This window comes from Rutidosis leptorrhynchoides, chromosome 1, assembly GCF_046630445.1.
Source record: "Rutidosis leptorrhynchoides isolate AG116_Rl617_1_P2 chromosome 1, CSIRO_AGI_Rlap_v1, whole genome shotgun sequence".
Lineage (NCBI taxonomy): Eukaryota > Viridiplantae > Streptophyta > Magnoliopsida > Asterales > Asteraceae > Rutidosis > Rutidosis leptorrhynchoides.
The window spans coordinates 58,244,901-58,251,558 of record NC_092333.1 but is presented as its reverse complement, the minus strand read 5'-3'; positions in this window follow the sequence as shown (position 1 = coordinate 58,251,558).

Genomic DNA, 6,658 nt, shown 5'->3' with positions numbered 1-6,658 from the left:
GAACACCTATTTTGGTTGGTTTTAATTTACCCATACCTAATCTTTTGTATAAGGAAAGAGGCATAATATTTGCACTTGCTCCTAAATCTGCGAGTCCATTATATATAGCACCATCATTAAGCAAGCAAGAAATGATAAATTCACCCGGGTCTCCTGCTTTAGCAAGTTGAGTTGGTTTGTAAACCTTTTTCGAGTGTTATTTTCTTGGTTTTTTCACTTCTATTTGAACTTCTTGTTCACATTTTTCTTCGTTTCTTGGAATGGGAGGTTTGTATAAGAATTCTTCTTCATCACTCCAATTTGAATCCTCCCTATTTTCCAATTTTGATTTTTCATATGTTGTTGATAACATATTTATGTTTTCATTTTGAAGGTTTTCTTGGGTGGTAAAATTATGATTGACTTCATTGTCAACTTCCATCGGACCATGTATGTAATGTTTAACTCTGTGACCATTAACTTTAAATTCAATCCCATTTGAATTTATTAACTCTATTGTTTCGTATGGGAAAACTCTTTTGACTATAAATGGTCCAGACCATCTTAATTTTAATTTTCCAGGAAATAGCTTGAATCATGAATTGAAAAGAAGAACTCGGTCTCCTTCTTTAAATTATTTTGAACTTCTGATTCTTTTATCATGCCATTTCTTTGTTCTTTCTTTATAGATTAACGAATTTTTGTATGCTTCGTGTCTTAATTCTTCTAATTCGTTTAATTGACTTAACCGTAAATGTCCGGTTTCATGTAAATCAAGATTACATGCCTTCAAAGCCCAAAATGCTTTGTGCTCAATTTCTACTGGAAGGTGACATGCTTTTCCGTAAACGAGTTTAAAAGGTGTGGTACCAATTGGAGTTTTGTAGGCTGTTCTAAAAGCCCAGAGTGCATCCTCCAATTTCATGGACCATTCCTTCGGATTTGATCCTACGGTTTTCTCTAGAATACATTTTAATGCTCGGTTGGTATTTTCAACTTGTCCACTTGTTTGTGGATGATAAGCGGTTGAGATTTTATGAGTTACTCCATATCTTTTAAGAACTTTCTCAAGTTGATTATTACAAAAATGAGTTCCCCGATCACTTATTAAAGCTTTCGGTGTTCCAAACCTTGCAAAAAGACGTTTTAAAAAGTTGACTACAACTCGTGCATCGTTAGTTGGGAGAGCTTGTGCTTCCGTCCATTTAGATACATAATCAATGGCAACGAGAATGTAGAGATTATTATGAGATTTTGGAAATGGACCCATAAAGTCAATACCCCAAATGTCAAATACTTCACATACTTGAATGACATTTTGTGGCATTTCATCACGTTGACTTATTTTTCTGGCCCTTTGACAAGCATCACATGATTTGCAAAGAAGGTGTGCGCCTTTGAAAATTGTAGGCCAATAGAATCCAGCATCGTAAACTTTTCTTGCTGTGAGCTGAGGCCCATAATGTCCTCCTGTTGGTCCTGTCTGACAATGGTTTAAGATTTGACTAGCTTCATCTCCGAATACACATCGGCGTATTATTCTATCAGGACAACTTTTAAACAAATGTGGATCTTCCCAGAAATAGTGTTTTATATCACTAAAGAATTTCTTTCGTTTTTGGTACGATAATCCTTTTTCAAGGAATCCACATACTAAATAGTTTGCATAGTCTGCAAACCATGGAATTTCATTATAATCTATCTTCAATAGATATTCATCAGGAAAGTTGTCTTGTATGGCCGATTCATTTAGAACTTCTAATTCAGGATTTTCTAGACGAGAAAGATGATCAGCTAGATTTTCTGCTCCCTTTTTATCTCGGATTTCAATATCGAACTCTTGTAAGAGTAAGATCCAACAGATTAATCTTGGCTTGGCATCTTGTTTTGAAAATAGGTATCTAAGAGCAGAATGGTCGGTATAGACCACCGTTTTTGCTAGAACGAGATATGAACGAAATTTGTCAAAAGCAAAGACAATAGCAAGGAGTTCTTTTTCAGTAGTTGTGTAATTCGTTTGTGATCCTTGTAACGTCTTACTAGCATAATAAATAGGTTGAAATCATTTTTCAATCCTTTGTCCTAAAACGGCTCCCATTGCAAAATCACTTGCATCGCACATAAGTTCAAACGGTAGATTCCAATTTGGAGTTATCATGATCGGCGTATTAGTGAGTTTTTCTTTAAGAATATTAAAAGATTTGATGCATTCATCTGAAAAGATGAATGGAGCATCCTTTTCTAGGAGTTTATTCATAGGAGTGGCAATTTTAGAAAAATCTTTTATGAAACGTTGGTAAAAACCGGCATGCCCTAGAAAACTTCTAACTCCTCTAACATTGGTGGGATGTGGAAGTTTAGCAATTACATCTACTTTAGCTCTATCCACTTCAATTCCTTCATTTGAAATTTTATGACCAAGAACGATGCCTTCTCTAACCATGAAATGGCATTTCTCCCAATTAAGTACTAGATTTGATTGTTCGCATCTAATAAGCATTCGTTTAAGATTAACTAGACATGATTCAAATGTATCACCGAAGACTGAAAAGTCATCCATGAAAACTTCCATGCATTCTTCTATCATGTCGTGAAAAATCGCCATCGTGCACCTTTGAAAGGTTGCAGGGGCGTTGCAAAGTCCAAATGGCATGCGTTTATAAGTAAAAGTACCATAAGGGCACGTGAATGTGGTTTTCTCTTGATCTTCGGGTGCTATTGGAATTTGAAAATATCCGGAAAAACCATCAAGAAAACAATAGTAACTATTTTCGGCTAATCTTTCCAACATTTGATCAATGAAAGGTAAGGGAAAGTGATCTTTTCTGGTGGCATCATTTAATTTTCTATAATCAATACAAACACGTCATCCTGTTACAGTCCTAGTAGGAATAAGCTCATTTTTCTCATTTGTGATGACAGTCATGCCACCCTTCTTAGGTACGCATTGAACTGGGCTTACCCATGGACTATCAGAAATTGGATAAATTAAACCTGCATTTAGCAGTTTAATAATTTCTTTCTTAACAACATCTTGCATATTCGGATTTAGTCTTCGTTGGCGTTGCACATATGTTTTATGACCTTCTTCCATAAGGATTTTATGTGTGCAATACGAAGGACTTATTCCTTTAATATCATGAATCTTCCATGCAATAGCTGGTTTATGAGCTTTTAGCACAGAAATGAGTTGAGATTTTTCATTTTCAGTAAGAGAAGACGATATTGTTACAGGTAATTCGGATTCACCATGTAAATAAGCGTATTCTAAATGGTTTGGAACTGGCTTTAACTCTAATGTCGGTGGTTCTTCTATCGATGATTTATATCGATATCTGTCTTCCTCTTTTAGCATTTGAATTTCTTCTGTTGTTGGTTCATATCCATTAGCCATAAGTGTAGCTAACATTTCAGCTTCATTAATTGGTTCAGTTCCTTCTCCTAACGAACATTCTCCCGTTCCTTGTAATTCTGGAAATTCTTCTAACAATTCTGCATGTGAATCTATGGTTTGAATATAATAACATGTATCATCTGCAGATTGCGGTTGTTGCATTGCTCTATCAACTGAAAAGGTAACACTCTCGTTCTCTATACTTAGGGTCAACTTCTTACCGAACACGTCTATTATTGCTTTAGCCGTGTTTAAGAATGGTCTTCCTAATATGAGAGGAACTCGAGAATCTTCTTCCATGTCCAGAATATCAAAATCTACTGAAAATACTAAAGTACCAACTTTAACTAGCATGTTCTCCATTATCCGTCTAGGATATTTTACTGATCGATCTGCTAGTTGTATGCTTATTCGTGTTGGTTTCAATTCTCCAAGGTCTAGTTTAGCGTATAGTGAATACGACATTAAATTTATACTAGTACCTAAGTCTGCCAATGCTTCTATTGAACTAAGACTACCCAGAAAACATGGAATTGTGAAACTTCCTGGATCTAAAAGTTTTTCTGGTATCTTATTCAACAGTACTGCAGAACAATTAGCATTCATTGTAACAGCCGAGAGTTCTTCCATTTTCTTTCTATTCGTGATTAAATCTTTCAGAAATTTAGCATATCTAGGCATTCCTGAAATTACATCAATGAAAGGAAGATTTACATTTATTTGTTTAAACATATCCAAGAATTTGGATTGCTCGGCTTCAAGTCTTTCTTTTCTCATTTTACTAGGGTAAGGAAGTGTTGGTTGGTATGGTTTAACATAAGGTTTAGCCTTAACTGTGTTATCTTCATTAACCTTTTCAACTACCGGTTCTGTTTTCTTATCTTGTTCAGATTGTGATTCTTGTGGAGTAGGAATAGCGTCATCAGAAATTACAGGCATTTCAGGTGGTTTAAGTGTAATATCACTTCTTGTGGTAATGGCTTTAGCTGTTTCATTCCGGGGGTTAGCATTTGTATCACTAGGTAGACTTCCCGGTTTTCTTTCACCTATTAACCTTGCTAGGTTTCTTACTTCTTGTTCCAAATTTTGAAAAGAAGCTTGTTGATTTCTAAATGCTTGAGCATTTTGTTCATTGTTTTGTTTCTGAGATGTGAAAAATTGAGTTTGAGATTCAACTAGCTTCGACATCATGTCTTCTAAATTTGGCTTTTTATCATCAGTTTGTGGTGGTTTATTTTGAAAAATAGGTCTTTGCTGATTGTAAGTATTGTTAGATACTTGTGGATTGCTAGGACCTTGTTGGTTGTTGTATGGAACATTTCGGTTATAATTCTGGTTTTGATTGTAGATTGGTCTTGGCGGTTGATAATTATTCTGATAATTATTTCCAGGCCTTTGGTTTATGTATGAAACATTCTCTCTTTGTTCCATTGTTAGTTCAATACTGAGACAATCTTTTGTTAAATGTGGTCCTCCACACTGCTCACAACTAATTCGTATTGAATGGATATCTTTAGTCATCTTTTCCATTCGTCTCTCGAAAGCATCTATCTTTGCAGAAATGGAATCAAAGTCATGGCTAGAATCGGCTCTAGCTGCTTTAGATGATCTAACGATATCTTTTTCTTGGTTCCACTCATGTGAGTGGGAAGCAGTGTTATCAATAATTTTATAAGCGTCAGTTGCTGTTTTCTTCATAATGGAACCACCAGCTGCTATATCTATGTCTTTCCTTGTAGTGATGTCACATCCTTGGTAGAATATTTGTACTATTTGACAAGTGTCTAAACCATGTTGCGGACATCCTCTCAATAACTTTCCAAATCTTGTCCATGCTTCATATAGAGTTTCATTTGGCTTTTGCGTGAACGTAACAATTTCTCCTTGAAGTCTTACGGCTTTAGATGCCGGAAAGAATTGTTTAAGAAAATTTTCAACTAAAACATCCCATGTATCAATCGCCCCTTCTGGTAACGATTCTAACCAATCTTTGGCTTCTCCCTTTAAAGTCCAGGGAAATAACATGAGATATATCTGTTCATCCTCCACTTCTCTTATTTTAAATAGAGTGCAGATCCTATTAAATGTATGAAGATGTTCATTTGGATCTTCTTTCGGTGCACCACTAAATTGGCATTGATTAGTTACCATGTGTAGAATTTGTCCTTTGATTTCATAATCTGGCGCATTAATATCTGATTGAGTAATTGTGTGACCTTGGCCAGTGCGTTTAGCTCTCATTCGGTCTTCCATACTTAGAGGTTCCAGATTTTCCATGATTGGAATGGTTGATTCTGAATCACTAGAGGATTCTGATTTAATGGTTGGTTCCTCTACAATCTCTGTTTGAATGATTGGTGGTTTCGGAGGAAAAATTAATGGTTCAGGATCTCTAAATTGTCCCTGAATATCCTCCGGATTCTCAATTGTGAGGTCGGGTTCAAAAAATGGATTATCGGAAATTTGAATTGGAGTACTTGGTCGACTGGATGATGATTCTAAATAAAAATCAACGGCGATAATATTGGCTAGATGTCTTGATCGAGTTACAGGTGGTGAACGTATAAAAGGTGGTGAACGTTTTGCTCGGTGCATTCACTGAATATCCTATTAGTTATAAAAATAAGAAAAATTATATAAGTTATCAAATTAATAGACTTTTCTGATTTTGCCCACATTTCGAATAGCCAAAAGATGCAGCAGAGGGGCAGGATTCGTTTGGTCTCAATATAATTGAGTACTGTTTGGCTCCAATAACCCGGTCCACGTACAAATCCAACTATTACTACGAACCAGAAAATGGATGTCTATCAATTTAACCACTTAAAATAATTTTTTGTTTTGAAATTTTAGAGAAGAAATAGAAAAAATTCTATGTCCTATAAACTAGAGCGTCGAGAAATAAGAAAGAAAAAGATTGCGCGTCGAAAAATGTCGAAAAATAAAAGGTCGAAAAATAAAAAGAAAGTAGCGCGACGAAACTTAAAAATCTAAAAACTAGGAATTAAAAGTTACGTCTAAAGGTATTAAAGCTTAAAAGGAATACTATATCTAAAACGGCAATAACTTAAAAAAAAAATACTAAAAACTTAAAACGGCATCGCAAAATTCTAAAGCACCTAAATCTTAGTCTAAAGAAAAAGTACTTAAGGGATTTTACGGCAGAGCCTAAAAATCTAGAAATAAAAATAAGCTACGGCAAAATACTAAATTTAAAACTAGTTACGAACAATAAAAATACAAATATTACGAATAAATGATTAAAAGGATACAAATATAAAAATA